Source organism: Tamandua tetradactyla, unplaced genomic scaffold (assembly GCF_023851605.1).
Source record: "Tamandua tetradactyla isolate mTamTet1 unplaced genomic scaffold, mTamTet1.pri scaffold_96_ctg1, whole genome shotgun sequence".
Classification (NCBI taxonomy): Eukaryota; Metazoa; Chordata; class Mammalia; order Pilosa; family Myrmecophagidae; genus Tamandua; species Tamandua tetradactyla.
Window position 1 is genome coordinate 422,022 of NW_027518408.1, and position 15,158 is coordinate 437,179.

General features: G+C 34.7%; 1 long non-coding RNA gene and 1 pseudogene across 1 annotated transcript in view; one reads left to right on the forward strand and one right to left on the reverse strand.

Annotated features, from left to right (window-relative positions):
- The window catches only part of LOC143673310 (uncharacterized), a 32,870-nt gene that overhangs the window by 2,053 nt on the left and 15,659 nt on the right, over positions 1–15,158 (forward strand). The gene's annotated exons all lie outside the window — the stretch shown is intronic.
- Positions 7,702–8,604, reverse strand: LOC143673307 (olfactory receptor 4X2-like; annotated as a pseudogene).

Genomic DNA, 15,158 nt, shown 5'->3' on the forward strand with positions numbered 1-15,158 from the left:
AGTTTGATTAGTGCATGTTTTGGGGAAAGCCTATTTGTATTTATTCTGTTTGGAGTTTGTTGAACTTCTTTGACTTGATTATATATATCCTTTATAAGTGTTGGGAAGTTTCCCCCATTGTATCCTCAACTACTTTTCTTAGCCCTTTTCTCCTCTCTTCTCATCCTGGGACACCAATGATTCTTATATTTGTGTGATTTATTTTGTCCTTCAGTTCTCTGAGGTCCCAATTCAAGTTATTCCATCTTTTTTGCCATTTCCTGTTTCGAGTGTTTGAAGTCAGTTATCCCAAATTCTAGTTCACATGTTCTTTCTTCTACCTTTTTAAATCTCATGTTTTGTGCCTTTAATATGTTTTTTATTTGGTCCACAGAGTCTTTGATCATTGTGGTATCTGCTATTTTTCTATTTATTCTTTCTAATTGTTCTGTATGCTATTCTATTTTCTTCTTGATATCCTTTGTGTCATTTGCTATCCCACTTATTTTATTAAGCAGAGTTGTATGAACATCTTTGATTCATTGCTCCAACATTTCTGTCTCCTCTGGTGTTTTAATTTGGTCATTAGGCAGGGCTATATTTATCTCCATTGTGAAATGCTTAGTGATCTTTTGTTGCTTTCATTGAATACAAATATCTTAATTGATTTACCTTGGAAATTAATTTCTTTCAATAGTCTATGGTCTTGTGTTTGTGAGATGAATGTGCCACTGGGAGCAGAATACAGGACAGGGTACAACAGCACAGTAATTCATTTCAGGGCAGATAGAGGTGCAGTTTGGGGATGTTACACTGATGCTTGTGAATGTGAATGCCCAGATGCCAGGGAGGATGTAGTAATGCAGTTATACCTGTCTGGGGGCATAACCCTGGTGTGTGCTGGTCAAGAGTTCAACTCCCTTTGTGCATTTGCATACAGTTGGGGCAGCAGGTCAGTTTTAGGCCTATGTGTGTTGGAGCAGATGTGACTAGGCAGTGCAACTCAACACTTTCTCAGAGCTGGGAAGGATGTTTGAGGGCCATGCACATGTGCTAGATTTGGACTTTCATAATATTATATTCCCAGGGCTGAAGGACATGATTGGGGCCCATGCACATGCACAGGTCTGGGAGTGACATAAAGTGAAGTTCCCAGAGCTGAAGTGCCTATTATTAGGTATATAATCTCTGCAGCTTTTTGAATGTTGATCATATACCCTGCCACTTTTTTTGCATTCATTTATTTGCTCTAGTAGTTTTGTTGTAGATTTTTCTGAGGATTCTCTACACAGGACCATGTTTCTGCAAGGAGTGAAAGTTTTACTTACTCCTTTTCATGTTAGATGTCTCTTATTCCTTTTTTCCCTGTTGCTTTGGCTAGAGCATAAAGTGAAATTTTGAATAGCCCTGGTGAGTGTGAACATTCTTGTCTTGTTGCAGAAATTAGTGAGAAAGCTTTTTGTTTCACCATTGAGTGTGGCGTTGTTTTTTGGTTTTTCACATATACCATTTATCATGTTGAGGAATTTTTCTTCTATTCCTATCTTTCATAATATTCTTTTCAAGAAAAGATGCTGGATTTGTCAAATGCTTTTTCTGCATAAATTGAGATGAGCATGTTTTGTCACCCTTCATTTTGTTAATGTAGTGTGTTACAAAATTATTTAAATTCTTGCCTACCTGGGATTAAACCTACTTGATCATGGTGCACAATTATTTTAATGTGCCATTGTATTCAATTTTCTAGTATTTTGTTAAGGATCTTTGCACTATATTCATCAGAAAAAATGGTCTAAAATTTTCTTTTCTTAGTACCTTCATCTGGCTTTTGTATCTGGGTCATTTTGGCTTCATAGAATGAGTTAGGTAGTGTTCCCTCCACTTCAAGTTTTTGAAGGATTTTGAGCAAGATTAGAATTACTTTTTCTTGAAAGGATTAGCAATATTCAGCTGTGAAGGTATCTCTTTCTGGGCTTTTCTTTCTTGGAAGGTTTTGATGACTGTTTCACTGTCTTTACTTGTGATTGTTTTTCTGTTTTTTTCTAGAGTCAATGCAGGTTGTTTATACATTTCTAAGAAGTAATCCATTTCATCTAAGTTGTCAAGTTCACTGGCATACATTTCTTCATAGGATCTTCTATGATCCTTATTTTTTATGTCACATCGGTATTAATGTTCACCCACTTGTTTCCGATTTTCTTCATCTGCATCTTCTTCCTTTATCAATTTAGCTAAGGGTTTGTCAATTTATTTAATTTTCTCAAATAATCAAATTATGGGTCTATTGATTCTATTGGTTTTTAATCTGAATTTCATTTATTTATGGTCTAATATATGTTATGCCTTTTTGTTTGCTTTGAAGTTAGTATGATATTGTTTTTCTACTTCCTCCAGTTGTATACTTGGGTCTTTGATTTAAGTTCTTTTTCTTTTTTAATGTAGGCATTTAGAGTAATAAAATTCTCTCTCAGTATTGTCTTTTCTGCATCCTATAAACTTTGATATGTTGCATTCTTATTTGCATTCTCTCAAGATATTTACTGATTTCCTTTGCAATTTGTTCTTTTGACCCATTGATAGTAAAAGAGTGTGTTATTTAATTTCTATATATTTTTGTTTTTTTAGTTACTCATTTCCAGAATTATTTCATTATGTTCAGAGAAAATGCTTTGTATAATTTCAATCTTTTAAAATTCAGTGATACTTGTTTTAGGATGAAACATGTGGTCTACCCTGAAGAATGATCCATGTGCCCTTAAGAAGAATCTATATCCTGCTGTTTTATGGTACAACATTCTGTACATATGCATCAGGCCTAGTTCTTTTATGATTTATTCACATTCTCTGTTTCATTATTGAACTTTTGCCTAGGTCTATTTATGAGTATGTTTTATGGGAGCCTCCCACTACTACTGTAAAGTTGTCTGTTTCTCTCTTCAGTTTATCCAGTGTTTGTCTCATGTATTTTTTTGGTTCTGTGAGTAAAAGCACTTTCATGGTTGTCATTTTGTTTGGGTATATTGTTTCTTTTATTAATATACAATGTCCTTATTTTACTCTTATATAGATGTTGTACATCCATTCAATATGGAAGGAATAGTCTCTTTAGCAAAAAGTTATGGGAAAACTGAATATCCACATCCAAGGATGAAAGTGGACCCCAAACTCACATTCTAGGCAAAAATTATCTAAAAATGGACCAAAGAACCAAATATAATAGCTAGAACTATAGAACCCTTAGAAAAAAATAGAGAAATATCTACAGCACTTTGTAGTAGGCAATGGATTCTTACAATTTACCCAGAAAATATAAACAATGAGAGAAAAAAGTGATAAATGGGAACTTCATGAAATAAACTTCAGGGATCAGATATAATTATGAAGAAATTGAACAGATGCCCTAAAAATTGGAAAAACTATGTGGTTAGTAGATGTATTAATTTGTAAGCTGTCAGAATGCAATACACCAAAACTGGAATGGCTTTTATAAAGGGGAACTTAATAAGTTGCAAGTTTACAGTTCTAGGGGCATGAAGGTTTCCAAATTAAGGCACCATTAAGAATTTACCTTCACTCAAGAAAGACTGATGCATCTGAAACTCCTGGGTCAGCTGCAAAGTCAGGTGGGGGCATCTTCTGGTTCCTTGCTTTTGGGCTCCATTGCTTTCAGCCTCTGTTCCTATGGAGGTTCCTCTCTTTGCTTCTCTAGGGCTGGCTTTCCATCTCTTGGCTTCTCTTGGCTGGCTCCAGGATCTGGCTTGCTTAATATCTCATGACAGTGTCTGCTCCAACTATCTCCAAATATTTGTGCCTCTCTGGGCTTTGAAGTTTCTGTCAGCTTTCTCTCTGTCAGCTGTGTCATTTCTGAGGTTTCTCCAAAATTTTTCCTCTTGTAAAGACTGTAGCAAACTAATGAAGACACACTTGGAATTGATGGAGTCACATCTCCATCTAATCAAAAGGTCAAGACCACAGTTTGGTATATCATATCTCCAAGGATATAACCTAATGAAAATTTACCAACCTACAGTATTGAATCAGAATTAAAAGACATGGCTGACCCCAAGATTTCATCAGGAATAAAACCTGGCTTTACTGGGGGTACACAACAGCGTCATACTGGCACGTTAGATATCCGGTTAGGGTTTAACTTCAAGAATATATGAATATTTCCTTTCAACTCAAAAACAAAACAAAAATATAAGTATCTCATGTAAAAATGGGCAAAGTACTTGAATAGACATTTCTTCAAAGAAGATGTACAAATGGTCATAAGCACATGGATAGATTCTCAACCTGAATTGTCAAAGAAATTAAAATTAAAATCACAATGATATAACTCTTCACACCCATTTAATGGTATCTATTAATAAAAGGAAAATTACAAGTGCTAAAGTATATGTGCAGAAACAGGAACCTCATACGTTGTTGGTGGGAATTCAGCATGGTGTATCCATTGTTGAAAACAGCTGATGGTTCCTCAGTAAGTAAAATAGAACTACCATAATACCTGGGAATTCCACCCAAAAGAACATACCCCAAAGGGTTTAAAGCAAGGACTCTGATAGATATTTGTATACCAGTGCTCATAGCAGTATTATTTGCAATAGACAAAAATGTGCAAATAGACAAAATTTGGGACATCTCAAATGTCCATCAGCAGATGAAAGGATAAGCAAAATGTGACATATGCATATAATGCAATATTACTCAGATTTAAAAATAAATGATGTTCTGATATGTGCCATTACATGGATGAACCTTGAACACATCTTGCTGACTGAAATAGTCAGAACAAAAGGGATAATTTTTGCATAATTCCACTTATATGAAAGAACTAGAGTAAGGAAATTCATAGAAATAGAAAATAGGGTGCAGAATCCCAAGGGTGAGGGAACAAGCAATGGGTGTGAATCCATAATGGGTGTCAGAGAATGTTCTGGTAATGTATGATTTTGAGGATAGCACAGTGTTATGAATGTGATTAATGCCACTGAATTGGGATTGGTAGAGATTGGTAGTGAAAGTTTATGTTCTGTATATGTTTCCACAATAAAAATGAGAAAAAATATAACTCTAATGAAAAATACAAAAGGACAGATAAATCAAAACATGTCATGTTTCTGGATGGGGAGACTCCACATCACTAAGATGCCAGCCAATTCATCCTAAATAAATTTATGAATATATGGTTTCATCAATCAAAATAATAGCAGGCATTTTTCTGGGAATTGGGTAGGGGATGGGGTGATCTAAAACTAAGTTTAATGTTTATTTGGAAAAACAATAGCTAAGAGGACTTAGATAATGAAGAGAAATTAGAAAACACTAGCCCACCAGAGAGTTAACATGCCATAAAACTTCAAAAATAAGAAGCAGTCTGGTCTCAGCTATTCCAGAAAGCATGAAATATGATGGTAATTAATTACATAAAAACAAATATTCCATATTTCAAAAAACATCATTAACAAGGTCAAAAGGTAAATGAAAACTCAGTGTGAATATTAAAAATTCATATCAGAAAGGAGTCATAGTTATATATAAATAGTTCCTAAAACATAATTTAAAAAAACCTAAACCCAAATATGACAAAATTATATGAACCGACAGTTCACAGAAAATAAAAATAGCCTTTAAATATATGAAAAGATGTCCAACTTCACCCAAAATAATGTAAAAACATTTAAATTACTGAGATGCCATTTTCATCTATTCTTTTACTAAAGTCCCGAAGTTCTACAACATGTTTTGAAGGAAAAAGAAAATTTCTAGTGAGAGCACAACTTCTATGGCAAACAAATTGGAAATATATATCAAAATTGGAAAGAAATATCAACATTTGGTCAAGCATTTCTACTTCTGGAAAACGATCTTGAAGATTATTTGCATAAGTTTTAAGCAAGGTTACTCATGGCAGCTCTATTTGAAAACAATCCAAATATCATCAAAGGACAGCTTGAGCAAATGATGACACATCCATTCAATGAGTAATACAAAGCTGTAAGAAAATAAATAAAGAATTATCTTTATATTAATATAAAAATATCTGCAAGGTATATTATTAACTGTTAAAGCACGTTTCAAATCCTTTCAAATAGTAAGCTATCATTCATGTAGAAAATAGTGATAATAAGAATGCACACATGTGCACACACCCTTGTATTTACCATGGCAACCCTGAAAGGAAAATAGAAATTAAGAAAATTATTTATCTGTTGGAACTGTGGGAGAGGGGACATCAGGAATGAGGAGAGAAGGGAGGAAAATTTTTCACTATGCACCTTTTTTATTGTTCTTTAAAATCTTATGAATGCATTATAGGTCCACAAATTTCTATAAAAATGGAAGTCATTTGTAAAATGAAAAGTATATTTCATTAATAGTTTAGAATATTTTAAACACAAAATCAATGGAAGAAATCATTAAGAAAATCATAGATTTTACTATGCAAAAATGCAAAATTTTACTATTTAAACATTGAATATTTTGTAAAATAAGTCAATTAAACATGAAAAACCCATCCTCATAAGAAATGCAAATTAAATAATATGAAGATGTCTATCAAATTTGTAAATATTTTAAGTTTATATTTTAAAATAATATCTGACATGAAAAGAGTTGCAATAATAACACAGATACTTCCTATATATCCTAATCCAATCTTCAAATGTTAATATTTTGCCGCATTTTTATCATTCATTCTCTCAATACATAGATTTTTAATGAATTTGAGAATAAGTTCCTGAGATGATGTTTCTTTACTGTAAATACTTTAGTGAGTAATTCCTAAAACCAAAGGACTTTCTCTGATCTATGCACAGTACAGCTATCAAGATTAAGAAGTTAACATTCATATCATTCTATTATCTAATCTACAGAGCTTTGTCCCCACTAATGTCCTTTGTCTACTCTAGGATACACTCCAGGATTGCATGTTGCAATTAATTAACATGTATTTTTAATCTCCCTTCATATGGAACAGCTCACCATTCTATATTTGTCTTTCATGACATTGAGACTCCTAAAGAGTACAGGTCAGTAATTTTGTAGAATGTCCTTCAAATTGGGTTTTCCTGATTTTTTGTGTGTGATTAGACTCAGGTATGTTAGAAATGCCACAGTCATGATATTGGGTGTTTCTCAAATGTATCACACATGGGTGAACATGACATCAAGTTGTCCCATTAAAGGGGTGTTTATTTTTATCAGCAGTATATGGAGGAATTTCCCAGGTTTTTCCACTTGAAACTTACATTTTATGGGTAAAAACTTTGACATTTAGGTAAACATCCTATTTCTCATAAAAAATGTTTAATGATGGTGTTCCATTTCATCAAGAGCATTCTCACAGGAAAATACTTGCATACAATCTTTCTGTGAATCAATTTAATACTATGGATCAAAAGTCCTTATACCCTCCCTATATTACAATAAATTTGCTATATGAAGTGAGTCTAATAGAAAATGAGAACTATGGCTAAAATATCTCTTCAAGAATATTGAGGGCAATATTATTTATAGTAATACAAATTAGAAACAACCTAAACGTCTAACAACAGAATAAATGGCTAGTAAATTTATGGTAAATCCTTAAGAATAAATATTTTACAAACATTTAAAATGAAATTTCTGAAGATGGGCACAATTTAGAATAACTAGAACTAATATACGCTGTAAACTTTCCTAAACCCATTTGTCTTCTCTTAGGGATTTGATTTGGATTCAGCAGCATTGTAAATTCAAGATTCCCCTTCTCAGCCCCAATTTCTCATTTGGTCCCATTGTCCTCATCCACAGCCTCTTCATTGCTTTCTTCACTTCAGTATTTCTCAGGGAGTAGATGACAGGGTTGAGCAGGGGTGTGAACATTGTGTAAAACACAGCCACTATCTTGTCAATAGTCAATGTGGCAGAAGGCCTCAGATAGATGAAGACAATGGGCCCAAAGAACAAGTCCCTCAGATGAAGCAAGATAACTGCATAGGAGATGAGGAGGACCACAAAGCTGATCACAGAGAGGGTGCCTCCATTGGCAACAGTCAGCAGACCAATGAGGAAGGTGTCAGAGCAAGCAAGTTTGAGCAGTGGAAGTACATCACAGAAATAGTGATTGATCACATTGGGGCCACAAAATGGCAAGTGGAAGATGAGAAGGATTTAGCCAAAGGAGTGTACAAAGCCCCCCATCCATGAAATTCCCACTAGGATAGCACACACCTGCTTGGTCATTATAGTGGTACACTTCAAGGGCTTGCAGATGGCCACATAGCAGTTATAGCCAATACAGAGAGAAGAAATATCTCTGTACCACCAAAGTAGTGCAAGAAGAAAGTCTGTGTAAGGCAGCCCCACAGATATAGATTTCTGAGTAGTCAACAAATGTGACATGAGTTTAGGGACTGTACTAGAGGAGTAACATATCTCCATGAGGGACAAGTAGCTGAGGAAGAAGTACATGGGGGAATCAAGGCTTCTGTTGGTCATCAAAGTGAGTACAATAAGGATATTTCCCAGCACAATTGCAGTGTACAAGAGCAGAAATATCATGAAGCAAACTCTATGTACCTCCTGATTTTGAGAAAGTCCCACAAAAATAAATTCAGTCATATTGTATGCGTTAGCCATTAAGTCACCACCAGAAGACAGTAGTATGGGTGGGGTGATCTGAAATTATATAGAATAGGAGACTGTTAACATGAGTGGGTGAGTTATATAATAAATCTTGGCATTTCCTTAGGAAACTAAATATCGAGTTGCCCTATGACTCAACAATAACACTGCTTGGTATACATCCACAAGAGCTGGAAACCACAACACAAACAGATACTTCCACACTGATATTCATAGCAGCATTATTCACAGTTGCTAAAAGATGGAAACAACCCAAATGTCTATTAACAGATGACTGAATCAACAAAATATGGTGCATACATATGATGGAATATTACTCAGCAGCAAGACAAAATGATGTTATGAAGCACATGACAAGAGGATTGAGCCTTGAGGACATAATGTTGAGTGAAATTAGTAAGACACAAAAGGATAGATACTGTATGATTCCACTTTTATGATCAGCATAATGGTATAATCAGAGGCTTATAATACAAAATATATGGGATTTAGAGATAATAGAAGCTAGAGATGGGTGAAACATTAGCTAATGATGTTGAACTCCAACAAAAGGGAATAGATAGGAGTGAAGGTTGTTATCTAATGGGCCTATAAATACTATTACCATATTGAAGATGCACAAGATTGAAAGGGGTTGTATAGACCTACATGCCCACTGAGTCACACTAAAAATATGAATTAGTTCTCTCTAGAATTACTTTAAATGTATGATTCTTGTGCAAAGACTGTTTAAGTTGAAAATACAGGGGGGAACTGCTATTGATTCTTTGAGCAATGTTCAAAAGGAAGCTGCCAGCACTACCACAGCAACAGCGGAGATAAATAATGGGGGGAGGGCAAGAGTTAAGAGGGGTTTTAGATTTCCTATTTCTTGAGGGAGTGTTTACTGGTTTTCTTTCTCTTGGGAAGATTAAAGTTATCTAAAATTGAGAATGTTGATCGATGGGAACTTTGGACCCTTTACATGATGCCCAATGAATGCAGGTGGCTGAAGAATGTACTGACAGAGAAGTAGACTGATGAGTGATGGTGTATACTTATGAATGAAAGTTGTACTGCTACAAAAAGTAACACAGTAGTGAGACATGCAGTGAGTTGAGTGAACATGTGGGACATTTGGTAAAACAAAATAAGCCAGAAACAAAAGAACAGGAATGATATGGTCACATTTAGAAAATGCTATACAAAAACAGGGGCCTAGATTGTAAGTTTTTAGAGCAGATGCATCAGGTTCAGAGTGGTAATTAATATCTCTGGATTTTGAGAGGCTGTTTAATGTGTATATAGCCTGATAGTTAGAGATAAAAATGAAATCAAACAGGTTGGGGTAAAAGTAATTCAGAACATAGGGATAAGAAGACATTGTCTGTATTTGAGAACCATACATACTCTTTGAGGCCAATGGAAGAAAGGTTCATTTGTTCTGAAACTGAAATTTTCTGTAGTGCATAATCTAATTCTACCTACCTGTATAGCTCATTTGAGCAATTGAAACACAGGGAGCCCAGAATAAGAAAGAGGTTCTTTGATCCTGATTATATGATTGTAATGCCTGGATACATCCTAGAGTATATTAAGCAGATAATCAAAAAGTATTTTCAAAGTCCCCTGAGGGATGAGTGAAAGAATATGGAACTACTAAAACTTACCATCAGGGAATCCCCTGATACTGTGCCAAATTTTAGGAACACCTAAATCAATAGGCCATGCCCTTGATTCTGAGGCTTACTCTTGTGAAGATTGTGTAGGTAGTAGAGAAGCATAGACTACCTATAGACATGCTTAAGAGTTACTTCTGGAGGACCTCTTTTTTGCTCAGATGTGGCCTCAGTCTTTCTAAGCTCCAATCTGCAAGTGATATCATAGCTCTATCCCCTATTTGGGATATGACTTCCAGGGGTGAAATTCTCCCTGATGACAAAGGAGATAACTCCCAGGGATGAATCCAGACCTGGCACCATGGGATCAACAATTCCATCCTTGCCAAAAGAGGGTAAATAAGTGCAATTAATAAAGTATCAGTGGCAGAGAGAGTTCAAATAGAGTTGAGAGCTACTCTGGAGGTTTCTCTTATGCAATCTTCAGTTAGATCATGTTACCATTCATAACCTGTGAACCTCCAACCAGGACAATTCCAGGCAATTCTAAGGAACACCTAGTGCAATATATAGGTTTCCACACGGGTTACATGCACTAGAATAACTTTCCAGAAATCTATAACCTCCAGATGGGTTCCTGGTCCAGATAAGCCCTGAAACCTAGCCTAACCACTCCAGAACACCAGCTTATTCCATCTCCCTAACCCATATTAGTGACAGACCCTTCCAATATAAAAAATTTAGAATTGCCATAGCTCAAACAAACACCCCTAAAGAGAGGGATGGAAAGATCAAAGGTGATGGTGGAGTTATACAGAGAAAATAGGATTTAACAAATGAATATGCGTGCTGAATCATCAAACTGATATCTCTTTTAGTCTCCAGTATTTTAGTGCAGTTAGAAGCAAAATGCTAGAATTGTGAAATTGTAAACAATGTCAAACTATGAAATATGTTCTACAACTAATTGGTATGCTGTGCTTTGAAATTCATAGCTTTTTATATATGTTATTTTTCACAAAAAAGGAAAAAAGATGATCATGAAGATAAAAAGGAAACATTTGAGCCCTCTAGTCTCCCATAATCTGGAAGAGCAAGAAGGAAATATATGAGAGGATTGTATGGCAGCCCTTGACAAACTCTGGGATCTGTCCTATAACTGTTTGTTGAAGAATGCTTTGAAAACTATTGCTTTTTATTTCTTTGCTTCATATGCATGTTATACTATGCAATAAAAAGTTAAAAATAAAAAACATTAAAAATAATAATAAGCTATACCCACATTCAATAAGCCCAGCTCATTCTGGGTAATAAGAAATATGGTAAGACCCACTGATTTCATGAGCATGAACCCAGTGCTGCACATTCTTTGCTGTGAAATTTGATCCTTGATCAAAACATGCTGCATGAAAATGATGTTCTGCAATGAAGCATTTTGTAAGTTTACAGATGTTGAGGCTAGCAGAGGCATTAAAGTCAGGAAAAGCAAATCATCATCCAGAATACCTGTCTGTTCCCATGAGGAGAAATTAAGGAATCTGGATCCCAGACAAAAATATGCATCAATTTCAAAGACTTGATTTTCCAAAACTTCATCTGACAGACCTCACAGGGGAAAGATGAATTCCCCACATAATACCTGCTGCTCAGTGTCCAAGGGAAGTTGCACTCAATGGTGCAGTTGCATTCAATGGCTCTTCATACTCATGCACAAATATATATTATTAGCTCAGATTCTCCATTCAGGGTCCTCTCTATTAGGAGCCCAAAACAGTCATCTTCAGGTGCTTTTTCTTGTTTTATTCCCTGATGTATCACAGTGCCTAGATGAGTGTTGGGTTGGACAGGCTTTGAATAGAAATAGATCGAAATATGAGAATTCTCTAATTAAAACTATGAAGTTTCAAGGAAATTAAATATCCATTATAAAATAAATGGAGAAGAATGAAGACTTTGGGTTATAAAAGAAAATACAGAATAAGAGAAGAGGAAAAGAGAAGAAGTAATCAGGTTATAAGCACTATGACAAGATTGCCATTGTACTTCAAGATTAGTATCTAAATAGCATATATTTCCTTTGTTCCATTTTGGATACAGGTAAGCCAGAGGGATTGGGCAGAAGTATTGTGAACTATAAATAAAAAGGAAGAGAGAAGTCATGTAAAGGAAGATACAAATAAATTTAAGTGTTCACTGAAAATATGTTATGGATCTGCATGTGATAAAAGAAATTAATCCTTAAAAGTGGTAAAAGTGGGTGGGCCATGGTGGCTCAGCAGGTAAGAGTGCTTGCCTGCCATGCCTGAGGACCTGGGTTCGATTCCCAGTGCCTGCCCATGTTAAAAAACAAAAGTGGTAAAAGTGGGAAATTTCAACTTCTAAATTCATATGACAACTAAGAAGCTTTTTAAAAAATGATGCATTAAGGGGGTGCAAAGGTAGTTCTGTGGTAAAATTCTTACCTGCCATGTGGGAGACACAGGTTTGAATCCCAGTCCATGCACTTCACAAAAAACAAATAAGCAAAACAAAGCAAACAACAAAAATATCAACAAGTGTTGCTGCAATAACAGGATACTCACATGGAAAAATAATGAAATGTGAAATTTTTTGTACAGCATACAATAAAAAGAATAGTACAACACTTCTCAACATTTTTCTCTTTCAACTCCCTATTTCTAATTCTACATATTATTTTTCTATGAAAATAGAATGAAAAAAAACTGACACTTAAGCTCATACAGAATTTGGGATGGTGAAGTATGAAGAAAATTTTAAATTTTATCATAATAGAATATAGGCTCATCCAAAACAACTCAGTTAAGAGAAAAGAGTAATAGATATTTCAGGATTTACTTTCTATAACAAAGGCTTAGAAGTGAAAGCAAATAATTTTGAAAGCTAATTAACACACATCACCTTTAGAGAAGGGAGCCCATGGCTGGCTAAAATTTATGAGAAACTTTTGAAACAATGTTTAGGTTAAATTAATTTAACAAAAACTGTTTTTCGAACAAGCATTCAGAATAAGCAGGGCAGAAGAATATGCTATGTCACATGAACATAATTGAGGATCTCATATGGAAAGAAATGTAATCTACCCTTGAAGATGAAGCAACTAGGCTCTATGCAGTTTAATTAATAGTTGAAATTCCTTATAAATTTAATGGATGTTTTAGGTAGCAGAATGGAAACAAACTGTAGAGTCATATATGGAACTGGACTTTCAAAAGTAGCTTCTCCTCAAGAAATACTCTAAAAGGCAAATAGAATATAAAATAAATAGATAATTGTGACTAGATTAGCTGATAAAATATCTTTCTAAAATGTGTCCAGTAAGAGGGAATAGAGGGAAGAGGAAAGAAGAAACTCTAAAACAAACACAAAGAAGAAACAAAATAAAATGACAGAAAAGGACAAGATTTTTCAAAGCAGAAAAAAGGGCTCAGCAGATAATATGGTATAATGCCTGTGAATGATGTCTGTTAATGTTTTCAACCACTGCCCTCCACACAAGTTGTTACTTCATTAAGAATTATAGTTTATTTTTCTTTCTTTCATCTGGTGATTTGTTTTTACCAATAGAGTACAGCACAAGTAAAGGTGTGCCTTTTCTAGTCTCACATTTAACAGGCCTGGCATGTTCTACACTTCTCTTTCAGCCATGGACCACCACATAACAAAGAACATTGGCACACCCAGATATTAATTATTGTGGTCATCCCATCAGAGGCATCAAATCTTTCAGTGATCTCATGGATAATTCTCCAGGTTTCCTTATCTTCTCTAGCCAAGAACATATGTAGGAGAAATCAAATTGTGCCTTGTGAATCTGACACCTTGTATAATTGGCAATACCTGACACCATGTATAATTGGCAATAAATTTATTGTCTTAAGTCACTAGATTATGATGTGAATTTTATACAGGAAGAGATAACTTAAACAAATATCATTTAGGGAAAGTTAATATACATGTGCACATGTATAATCATACACAGAGAAACATACACTATAATGCATTATAAAAGCATCATGATGAAAAATTGTTTGAAACATCCATGACAAAGTGTGAAGCAGTACAAATTGGATTTCCTATTAGCAATGTTGAATGCAGTAGAAATATTGCAACATGCTAATGTCCTTTGAATAAATGACTTGGATCCTATAATAAATACCCACTAAACTTATCTGGTTAGAAGTGGGTTGAAGTCACATAATTTTCAGAAAAACAAGGATCATAAAATGCATAATTCAATTGTGGGAAGATGGCAGAGTAAGAAACCCCATAATTCAACCCATGCACCAGAATAAATTGTAAATAGGAAGAAACTATGAAATAAATATTTTGAAACTCTAGAGTTCAGAAGAATACAGTACAGAATCCAAGAAAAGGTGGGAGGAAGGGAACAGTAAATTAAGGAACCATTGGAACTAATAGCTATCCTATTAGTTCATCCTTGGGTTTGTTCCATCTGGGAAAGATTGGCTTGGAAAATCTTCTCTTGAATATCCCCCCTTCCAAAATTCACTCTCCAGGTCAAAAAGGCTTAAGACAAGGAAAGAAGTGTAAGAAACTTTTGCAGTGTATATATGGAGGCAAAGGCTTTGGTGCTTTACACATACTAGAGAGGGATTTCTGCATCCTGAGATATAAAGGAAGCATGTGACAGCAGATGTGAAGAAGCAGAAGAAAGAAATAGTGAATTAGAAACCAAAACAATTGAAATCAGACAGTCAGGATATTTGAGGAAATAATAGCCCTAAATTTCTCCATTCATATGAAAAACCACAATTACATACCCAAGAAGAAAAAAGTACTTCAAAAATAATAAGTCCTAATAGCCCTACTCTGAGAAACATACTTTTAAGAATATCAAATGCCAAAGAAAAAGAGAAAAATTTAGAAGTGGTAAGAGGAAAGCAGTTCGTAACAAACAAATGATTCTCA